Source organism: Sus scrofa, chromosome 3 (genome assembly GCF_000003025.6).
Source record: "Sus scrofa isolate TJ Tabasco breed Duroc chromosome 3, Sscrofa11.1, whole genome shotgun sequence".
Lineage (NCBI taxonomy): Eukaryota > Metazoa > Chordata > Mammalia > Artiodactyla > Suidae > Sus > Sus scrofa.
Genome location: NC_010445.4, coordinates 56,174,308 through 56,185,879, shown reverse-complemented (window position 1 = coordinate 56,185,879; position 11,572 = coordinate 56,174,308).

The following is an 11,572-nucleotide window of genomic DNA, read 5'->3' as shown; positions in this document are numbered from 1 at the left end:
GTGCAGTTCTAAAAATACAAACAAACAAACAAAAAACTTGCACCAGTAGTTAACACAACTGTTTTAGAGTTTCTTAGGGCATTCCTCCTCCTTCACTAAGTCATCATTTGATTTTTTGTTTTTGTTTTTGTCTGTTTGGTTTACCAGGCTTGGTATCATGTGCCGGTAGGCAGCAGGCAATGGATGTCTTGAGGCCCTTATTGAAATAAAGTATGTGCTGAGAACAGGGGATGAGGGGCCCATCTGCTTACACATATACCTGTAAAATGTGTGCACCATGAAAGTTTTTCTCAGAGAGAATTTATTGGAATAATTATTACCAAGGCCCAAGATACCAGATCGGAGTTTTTTTCTGTCAATACAAGAAATTTTTACAAAGGATAATGAGGCTCTGGAATAGTCTTGATGAGGTTGGACTTAAAGATAGGTTCACGGAAAAACATCAACATGAAACTTGCTGTTGGTCTGAAATGCTGAAACAGTGAGGATGCATCTGCCTGCCCCCATGCATGCAGTCTCCATTACTGGATGTGACATGATGACTCAGTTTCCCCCTCATTGGTCTCCATCAAACTTCTCACATAGAGGTGGCTTTGCCAGTCATTTGGCCTTTCCTGGGCAGAATGCATCATTTCATATTAATGGTATTCTCCCAGTTCTTATCTAATTATATGAGGCATTTAACTTCTGGCACCAACATGCCAACAAACCCATGTGAATATGGCCTCTCAAATCACATTGGTTAGCAGGACATCATTTCAAACATTTCTGAATTAATCCAGAATACAGCTAAACATATATGACTGGGTCAATGTGCTATATAGCAGAAATTGACACAACATTGTAAATCAACTATATGTTAATAAAAAATTTAAAAAGAATACAGCTGTATATTTTTAAAGAAGATGAATAATGGGAATGAAAACAAATGAACAAATTTGCATAGCACATTCGCAGATATCCAAAAATAAATTTAAGGAATAAAGGGTTGGGAGTCCGATTTGAGAAACATTGTTATTGACCATTTTTTGATACTTTTCAAAATGTACTGGTTTGATGGCAAAATGCTACATTCAGAGGGAATGTTTAGTGGGGCTCAGGGGAGAGGATCCTTAAGCAGTCAGTTCAGTGTGAGAATGCAGTGCTAGGGGCATGGTGCTACCGAACTGCCAAGTAGCCTGAATGGTCCAAGAGCAGGGTGATGAGAGCAGCATCATGGGAGGAACAGCTGAATGGAGCCTTAGGCAGACACTGCAAACCCTGCAGTGACATGCTTCCTAAACAGTGGTCAATGAAATAGGGGCTCAGGGCATCCCAGGACCGATAGAGAAACACTCCACATGGCATGATCTGGTATGCCCATTTGAGCAATGAAGCTAAGGCTATTCTCAATTTTGATTATTGAGGTCAACACATTTTATTCAGTCAATTAATCAATGACTTTTCTCCACTCCTTCTCTCTACCCAGTGAATCAAGAGCTGTGTAGCAAGCAGAATTAACTGACAGCCCATAGACCACATTGCATCATCTTAGATTCAATATTCTACCCACAGCACTCAGGTTCCTGGGAAGCGTAGCCATGATCGTGCTTTAGGAATGCATGGTCTTCTTATGTGCTACTTTGTAGTGAGTGAGGTGGGTGAAGTCTTCTCTGGGTATATTCATTGTGGTCCCAGGCACTGAAGGTTGCCAGTGATGTCAAGGCAATGATTTGATTAAGGTTGTTAAAGATTACTTTCCATTAATATTGATTAAATTTTAATTTTTTCTTTTTAAGATCACACCTGTGGCATATAGAAGTTCCCTGGCTAGCAGTTGAACTGCAGCTGCCAGCGCCAGTCCCAGCCATACCCACAGCCACACCAGATCCAAGCTGCATCTGTGACCTGTGTCGCAGCTGCGGCAATGCCAGATCCTTAACCCAGTGAGCAAGGCCAGATCGAATCCATATCCTCATGGATACTAGTAGGGGTCTTAACCTGCTGAGCCACGATGGGCACTCCAAATTTTTAATTTTCAAGCTTTAATTTTTTGCATATGCTGCACATTTGCATGAGATAAAATTCAGAAGGTATAAAATAGCATTTAGTGAAAAATCTTCTCCCTGTGTCTCTAACCACTCATTTCCTCTCCCTGGCGGCAACCAATGTTACAGTCTTAGTTTCATCCCAGATATAACCTATGCACAGGCAAGCCATTCCGTACACATCCTTAAAAACTTGTTTTGTGTCAGAATTTTATACTGTAAATAATGTTAAAATGCATTTTCTTTCACTTCAAGAGGAAATGATTATTAGTTTTTCAAATGATAAACTAGAGCGTTATTATAGAAAACCCAGACACTACAAAAAGGAAGAAAATGAAAATGGCCTGTTATCATACCATTTGGAGACAACCTCTGCTGACCTACAATGATTTATACTTTCTTCTAGCACTTTTATACCACACACACAATGTATTGCACTGAGGTCTTTTTGTTTTCATTCACAGTAGTGTTGCAACCTTTCCAAGTCATTAAATGTGCCTTCTACTCACTGTTTTCAATGGCTTGTGTATACCATAATTTATTTACCAAGGCCTCTTGTTTGAAACTCGAGTTGATTACAACTTTGCACCATTATAAAATAAACCTTCCCTTGATATATATTTAGTCTTCCTTTATGACTTGGTAATTTAGGTACAAGTTTCCTAAGGGAAAAGACTATTCTTCTCTTGATTAGTTATCTGTCTATAGCACAGTGCCTGCCTGTTTGAATTTAATGATTAGAAGACAAAATTTGCAATAAAAATGCAAATTTTAAGGGAAATTAAACCTCAAAAAGGATTTATTTAAGTGAAATGAAAGACCAGGAAAGATTAGTTTTCTGATTTGTCATGTAAGTTGCTTTCTGGAAGACTGGAACAGCATTCTTTCACCTATAGCTGCAAATCCTGTTGAAGACACACCAAAGGTTTATTTATTGTTTTACATAAAAAGAAGAATTGTTTATTCTCTTGCATAAATACAAGAATAAGATCACAAAAAGGGTCTCCATTTCTGGTGAGCAGCACCCTCCATGATTCCTACTGTACAGAAGGGTGCATTTTACACCACTGGAATAAATGGCCTACCTCGGGTACCCATATCAGCTGAAAACATCACACATAAAACAGTCTCTTCAAGTGACTGTAAGACAATGCCATTTAACACATTACAAAAAGCTACTTTCTCTAAACGATCCCCTGTTTTCAAAGATGATGGTAACTTGACAATGGGGGTCTTGTTTACTTTTATACTAAGCCGGGCAACACTTTTAGTTTGTTCAATCCACAAGAAATATTTTCCATCCCTGTGAGTCTTCACCGTGGGAACCGAGAAGGATGCTTCTAGGGCAGAGGGAAGACAAGGCGGGTGGGGGCAGATAGAGCAGAATTTCATGGAAGTGCCAATGTGACTCAGCTGAAGGCTAACAAACGAAGTTAAAAAGAATATCCAGGAGTTCTTGTTGTGGCTCAGCATAAACAAATCTGACTAGCATCCGTGAGGGCGTAGGTTCAATCCCTGGCCTCTCAATGGGCTAAGTTGCTGTGAGCTGTGGTGTAGGTTGCAGACGTGGCTGGGATCTAGTGTTGCTGTGGCTGTGGGGTAGGCTGGTGGCTGCAGCTCCGATTCAACTCCTAGCCTGTGAATCACCATATGCTGCGGGTTCAGTCCTAAAAAGACAAAAACCAAACAAACAAAAAAGAATGTTCAGAGCCAGAGCCTGTGCTGACAAAACCCTTGCTCAGCCATAAAGATGTCCACAATGACCAGGGACACTGAGTGCTCTGTTGCAACAACAGTGTCATCGACTACAGCCCCTGGGACACTCAATGTTAAGGTCAGTCTTCTCTGAAGGGACACGTGCACAGTTAGCCCCACGTTTAGGTTTAACCTTGAGCGTGTGAGAGAGGTCCCCTGCCAATCTTTGAGTTCCAAAACATTTACAGAAAGAAAAGAAACAATTACAGGCTTTTTTCTTCTCTGGCAACTAGATGTTTGGTCATTAGGAGCAGAAAGAAACTCTTTCTTGGGTTTGTCTTTTTCTAAAGGTATAAAAAGCACCTCCAATTCTTGTTAATTTTTTATGATGACCCTTAAGATGCTGACAAAGAAACTTCCTCAGAATGATGCTTCTGATACTAACTTGGCCCATGTTTACTCCACATGCATCTGACTTCATGATGGAGCCAACCCACCAGAGAAATGATAGTTCTGTCTCTGTCAGCAAAAGCTCATCAAGTCAGCACTATGAACTTTGAAACATATGCCACCGTTCTTTTTTAACTATTTAAGTAATTACAGACTCACAGGAAGTTGTAAAAATAGTACAGAGAGTTCCCTATAGTGTTCCCCCAGTTTCTAATATTAAGATCTTTTACAACTGTATCAAGGCCAGAAAATTGACATTGACATGGGTATTATTGCCACTACTCATTATGACATCTGACAGCATAAAAACTAAAAACTAAATGTCCTAAGACCTAAGAAAAAGAATGAATTCCATCTCCTGATAATCTCTTCCAATACCAGGTGCAAGTTCTCCAGGCTCCACCCTGCTCAGGCTACTCTGGTTTTCTAACTCCCAGCCCTTCTTGGGGCAGAGACACACGTTACCTATCACCCCTCACCTTGAATACACAGTGCAGAACTGTCTTATCACTCATTCTCCGTGCCCAGCAGACAGCCTTTCACCAGAAAGGGAAGGGGGACTCTTGGTGTTGGGGTGGGGGTGTTTCTCCTGGTGCTGTACTTTCATGTTCTTTTGCTTTTTAACTTTTTTGGGCAAGTAATTACAGATTCACAGAAAATTGCAAAAATAGTACAGAGGAGTCCTTGGTACTCTTCACCCAGTTCCTCCCAGTGGTGACTTTAATGGTCATTTGTTAGGTTATACTATTTGGAAAAGATAATCAATTTCTGTTTTTTGTTTTTGTCTTTTTAGGGCCACACCTGCAGCATATGGAAATTCCCGGGCTAGGGGTTGAATCGGAGCTACAGCTGCTGGCCAGTGCCACAGCCACAGCAATGCACGTACCAAGCTGTGTTTGCAACCTACACCACAGCTCATGGGTAGCACTGGATCCTTAACCCACTGAGTGAGGCCAGGGATTGAACCTGCATCCTCTTGGTACTTGTCTGGTTCCTTACGGCTGAGCACAATGGGAACTCCCTCTGTTGTTTTTTTTAAACAACTAGGAAACATTGAAACCTTTCTTTAACTCCTTTTATCCAGTGAAAGAAAATCTAAAACAGCTGAGACTCTCTTGCTCAAGAGAATGGGGCTAATTATTAACCTGTTAATTGAAAACACTGGATCCATAAAACAATGATACATAGATCTTAGATACCTCATTTTAATTTAAAATCAATCTTTTGATATAGGGCTGTAGAAAAAAAATTTGTACTTCAACGGAAAATGATCTGTTGTTTACAGTGTATCTGTCTGCCTTATCGGATTGATTCTGTGGGTGCTATTTTGTAAATCTATATAGTGTGGGTAACTGATAGACATGCAAATTCCATGCTGTCTGGTAGAGACGGACTTTCCTCTCCCCTGTGGAAAAGCCAATCTTTGTCCATTTGTATATTCAATACAAAATTCCTCCATATAATGTTTTTTTCTGCTTTTTTGGCCACACCTGCGGGATATGAAGTTCAGGGATTGGACCCAGACCTCATCTGTGACCTACACCACAGCTGCAGCAACACCATATCCTTAACCCACTGCACCAGGCCAGGGATAGAACAGGCAACACCACAGAGACAAACCGGATCATTAACCCACTGTGTGGCACTTGGGAACTCCTACTCCACACAATTTTTAAAAACCCTTTCTTTAGAGCAGTTATAACATCTGCCTGAAATTTCATTTGATGAGTTTAATATTATCTTAACATGTTCATTTTTTTTTATCTGAATGAAAGTCATGATTTTACCTGTTTTTCAGGGTCAAGCTTATTTGAATATTTGTCCACCACTGAGAATTAACGTCTCTCATCATACCTCACAGACAGTAGCGATTTCTGGTTTCCTCTGTACATGCATTGCTGAACTGGATACAGCTGGATTTGCAGAACTTCTTGTCCCTTCCCCCATACATTGCCCATCAGGGTAGGCTTCCCTCACCCCTAACTCAACAGCAATGCTACATAGTGACCCACCTCACTTTAGGACTTCCAAAGCCTTCATCCCAAGTTTCACAGAAATAATAACTTTTTTCTTTTGAGGTGGGCTGGGACCTGAGATGCTTGGCTGCAGTACCTGCACCTGGACAAACCTCTCCTCCAGCAACAGAACAGGAAAAAACTCTAAGAGGCTAATAAGAGCACACAGGTGCAGTTGGGGCAAATTATGAACCACAAGATTTAAAAAAAAAAAGATCAAAACCAACTGCCGCTTCTGAGGAGTGAGGAGCAAAATCAGGGTATGGCGACTGACCCCTGCACACGGCACCGCCAATGGGGTGGACAGACCACTTGAGCCACCCTTCCTGCGACCCACAGAGTCCAGCCCACTCTCGCTCCATTTAAGAAACCAGCTGGCTCACCCCTCCCCCAACCCAGGGAATGAGCAGCAGGTACATCTGTTATTTGTCTCTCCATCGTTCTGCAGCCCGAGTCCCAATAAAGCCCGGCCTGATTTTCTCTTCCGGTCTCTTGGCAATTTGTATTGATTAAAGAGTCCAAGAATCCAAGTTGGTAACACTTTTAATACTTATATTTCACTAATGTATCATTTATATTTCATTATCTGGGGGAAGAACATTCCAGGAGGAATAAATACAGGAGCAGTAAAGACAAAGGCCTCTTTGCACTCAGGGTAAAATTCTACTTCCATTTCCCAGTGAAAAAAAAAATCAAACCTAGGTTGGAATGGGGGGAAGATGTCTTCAGTGGCTGGGCCCTGAGCATGGCTGCTGGTGGCACTTGCTACCTCCCTTACCCTCTGGACCAGCATCTTGCGTAAATCCAGTGCTCATAGAGACCTGGCCACAGTGAACTGGGATTCTGAGCTGCTTTCTAGCACAGCCCTGAAAGAGTTGACTTTGTTGGGCCCCCACTGCCAGCATCCACTTATTTGCCTGTTTTCGCCCTTCTTTCTAGGCTGTGGGGCATCCATTCTCTGTTTGCATCCTGTCTGTTTGCATCCATTCTCTGAGTCAAAGCCAGGTTCCTTCCATGTATGTTTCATGTCTGTCCTGGCAGATTGCATAGCAAAGTTCCTAGGCTAGGGGTCAAATCAGAGCTACAGCTGCTGGCCTACAGCACAGCCACAGCAATGTGGGATCCAAGCTGTGTCTGTGACCTACACCACAGCTCATAGCAACGCTAGATCCTTAACCTGCTGGGCAAGGCCAGGGATTGAACCCTTGTCCTCTTGCATACTAGTTGGTTCATTACCACTGAGCCACGACGGGAACTTCTGTCTTGGCGGATTGATGGACACCCATAGGAGACCCAGCCTAATAAGCCTATTCCCCAGTTTCTTCATTATCTCTCTGCAGCCCTTTTCCTCCAGGTGCTAATTTCCTTCCAGGAATATTTCCTGGTGTTTGGCCCTCAGGGTCAGTACATTCAAGGTTCTCTGAATCTACAAGCTTATACATTGTGCAAATTTGCTCTCTCCTCCGCAGCCACACTCATGGATCTAGGCTCAGAAAGAAGATTCTTGCCTCCATCTCCTCCCACTGAGGCCTCCCTTCTTGGAAAGCACAGAGCTACAGTTAAAAGCCCACTTTATATGCTCACACAAAAGTTCATCAGTTCCTATCCTGGGGATTTGAGTTCAGATGCATGATGTTATTTTGATTGATAGTATTTGAGAATGTTTTTTTTTCTTTCATATTTGTACCTTACAGCATCCCAGGAAGTATAAAGTCATGTATGTTTTATGACCACTGTCAAATGAGATGACATATGAGAAAAGTGATCAGAGAGTGTAATTAACCTGACCAAGGTCACACAGTTAGTGGGTGTCTTTATTCAGTGCATGGAACCCTTGGCCCATCATCTCTGATTCCTATACTCTTCAAACTTCCTCTTTGGACACTTTTGATAGAAGAGTTGTGGCCCAGGGACAGAAATTATTTTATACTTGTCAGTTTTCTGATGTTTGGTTTAAAAGTCCCCAAGTGTTAGTTCTATTTTAAAATGAAGGGCTATTATACTACAATAACCAGTTATGTATTCCCTGAGATACTCATGTGTATCTAAATAGATGAGGGAACAAAGAACATTATGTCCCAGGAGTTCCCATTGTGGCTCAGTGGGTGAAGAGCCCAGCTAGTATCCATGAGGATGGGGTTTGATCCCTGCCCTCATTCATAAAACTTGAATCTGGTATTACTGTGGCTGTAGGCCTGTAGCTGCAGCTCTGATTTGACCCCTAGCTTGGGAACTTAAATATGCTTCACGTGTGGCCCTAAATAGACCAGAACAACAACAAAAGTGTAGTATGTCCCATATACTGGCCACATTTTTTTTTTTTTTTTTTTTTTTTTTTTTTAGGGCTGTATGTGTGGCACCACAGCCACATCACATCCAAGCCTCATGAGCAAGGTCAGGGATCAAATCCGAATCCTCATGGATACTAGCTGAGCTCTTAACCTGTTGAGCCACAACAGGTACTTCCCTGGGCACCTAATTTTATGCAGTCAATTAATGGATACATTTCAGTAAAAGGAGACACAATTAACTTTTTGCTTCTCTTATTTCAATAAATTTATTCTTTCATAGAATAGTTCCATGGAATTTCTTTTTAACATTAGTCATAATTTATTCCTTGCCTTGTTCTTCCAGGAAGTGTAGTTGGGGTCTTAAAGACTGAGGCTTGCAGCGTGGCAAGGATGTAGAGCTTGGCCTTAATTAAGAAGTTGGAAAAGTCCACCCTAAAGGGAAGAAACCTACTAAATATGTATTCTTTTAAAGCCATCCTTTCAAAGAATTCTTTAAAAAGACAAAAAAAAGTGCCATTCAGATAATGACTTTCTAGAATTTTGTTTAAAATTTCACTGCAGTTAAAAATCAATAATTCTCTGTCCATTATCTGTTACTGATTCAAGAAACTGGTTAATTCATTGGTCAGGAGGAAGGACAAGGGTGAAGCTGAGCATGGCAAGAAAAAAAAAAAAAAAAAGGAGGCTCTGGGGCTTGGAGGGTGGAGACAGATTTCTGCGAACTTGAGCAAAGAGGTGGGATCAGGGACTCCCTTCGGGTGCTCTGGATGGGTGAGGCATGGGGGGCTCAGCTTACCCTGTGGCAGCCTCAGTCGCAGTGGGATTCTCTGCTTTTTGCAGGATGGGGAGCTGAGTAAAGAAAAAGGCAGAGACCTTTCTCCCAGGAATTTCTGAGATTTGAGTGACCGCTGGCCCATTCCCAGAGGTGGATGGAGCATCGTGTGCCCAATCACCTTGAAATTCCTGGAAGCCCTGCCCAGCTTTGAAGGATGCTGAACAAAGATGCCTTCAGTTTCATGTTTCAGGTTTTATTTATGCCCTTCTCACTTCTTGAAAGGCGCTGAACTACAGTGAAAGGCCCTTCCCACATGCATCTGCAAAAATGTTGAGATCAGAGTAGGTGAGAGGTGAAAGATGGCAAGAAGGCTAATGATCTCAGAAAGATACTTCCGGTGAGCTTGAAGTACAGCCCCCACCCCTGCCCCAAAAAACCACCTCAAACAAAAAACCCAACCCACAAGAGGCACACATTTCCATAGCTCTAATCTCCTGGAGTAGATTATAGGGCATTTGAGCGGGGACTTATGATAACATCATGGTGCCTTTAACAGACACTTTTAGAATATATGGAGATAATCTTCAAATGGTTACTATTATATTAGCATTTTACAAAAGCCCTTAGAATATAATATTATAAACCCTGGCTCTGTGACAGCATTTTTATTTGGTAAGAAAATCTCAGTATATAGTTTTAGATGAAGCTGGACCATGTTGGTTGGTGTGTGTATTTTCTGCATTTCTGTATATTCCACGTGCCCTTGCTGCCACATTCCACTACTGCCATTTTCTACTTCATTTCCACACGGCACAGTGGAAAGCAGAATGCATTTGCCTGCATCTCTTTCTAACTGCTGTTCTCCAAAAGCCCAAGCTTTGGTTTATATAGCAGGGAGAAATTCCCATTGCCCAGTGATCATCCTGTGCTCCCCATAGTTCCCCATCTCCTAGTAATTCTGTAGGGTTATATGACCTGCTCTGGCCAATGGGCTTTGAGTGGGGCAACCATCTGACTGCATCAATATACTTGTGTAGGTGTGTGTGTGTTAACGTAAAATGTTTGCATTTGTTCTGGAACTTGATTAAAAAATAATACAACATATCTTGGAGACTTCTCTATATTATTAAAAATAAACATCTTTTTTTTGGGGGGGGGGCGGGGCTGTGCGTGTGGTACGTGGAAGTTCCAGGGCCAGGAATCAAACCTGTGCCACAGCAGTGACAATGCCAGATTGTTAACCTACTGCACCACAATGGGAACTCCAGGTCCGAGTTTAGAAGGTGAGAGAGGCCCTAACCTTGAGCCCAAGTGCAATGTTCACAAGTTTGCCAGCTCACCCTGCCCAAGGGTTGGGGCCCTAAGCTGGTGAAATGCCTTATCTCCCTTTGCTGTTGTCCAGGGTATACGCCCCTCTCCTTAGGAACCACAAGAAAAGGTTGAACCAGCCAAGGCAAGATTCAGACCCATTCCCGAATATCATTTCCATAAAATCAAAATCTCATCTCACAAGTGTTGGCTTTGCCAGCTTTTGGCATAAGTATCTATTTTGAAGAGTGATTTCAAATTTTCAAGTGTTTGGGACTTCTTGTTTAGATAAAATATTGTTGTTTGTCTTAATTCAGCTATTGGGATATGACAGTACACTCTGAGACATCCAGTTCCTTGAAAAGCAAAGCTGCATTGCAAAGGGATTGATTAACAGGAAGTGTGGAGGGAGGGACAATTAGAAAATTGACCTGCTTTATGCCATTTGAAATTGAAATGCATTCTGTTAAAAGCCCATTCAAGTCCCATGAGGTTTTCATTGGGGCATTAATATCCAATTCTAAGTGTACAACTGAGATGGCAGAAAATTTCTTTTGGAGAAACTAAAGCCAACAATTGATAATCGCAGCACATAATTATGAGAGCAGGGTGTTGAGGCAGGCTGCCTGGGTTCAAAATCTGGAGCTGGCTGGCCTTGGAGAAGCTGCCTGATTTTATGCCTCAGTTTACTTGTCTGTCAAATGGGAATAATAATGGTATTTCCCTTCTGGAGCTTTTATGTGGATTGAATAAATGCTTAGGGCATTGTCTAATTCAAGAAATTCTAGCTATTACTTTTTTTTTTTTTTTTTTTTTTTTCAGGGCCGCAACTGCGGCATTTGGAGGTTCCCAGGCTAGGGGTTAACTTGGAGCTGTAGAAGCTGGCCTATGCCACAGCCACAGCAACCAGGGATCTGAGCCAAATCTGTGACCTACGCCATAGCTCAAGGCAACCTCGGATCCCCAACCCACTGAGCAAGGCCAGGGATCCAACCTGCGTCCTCATGGATA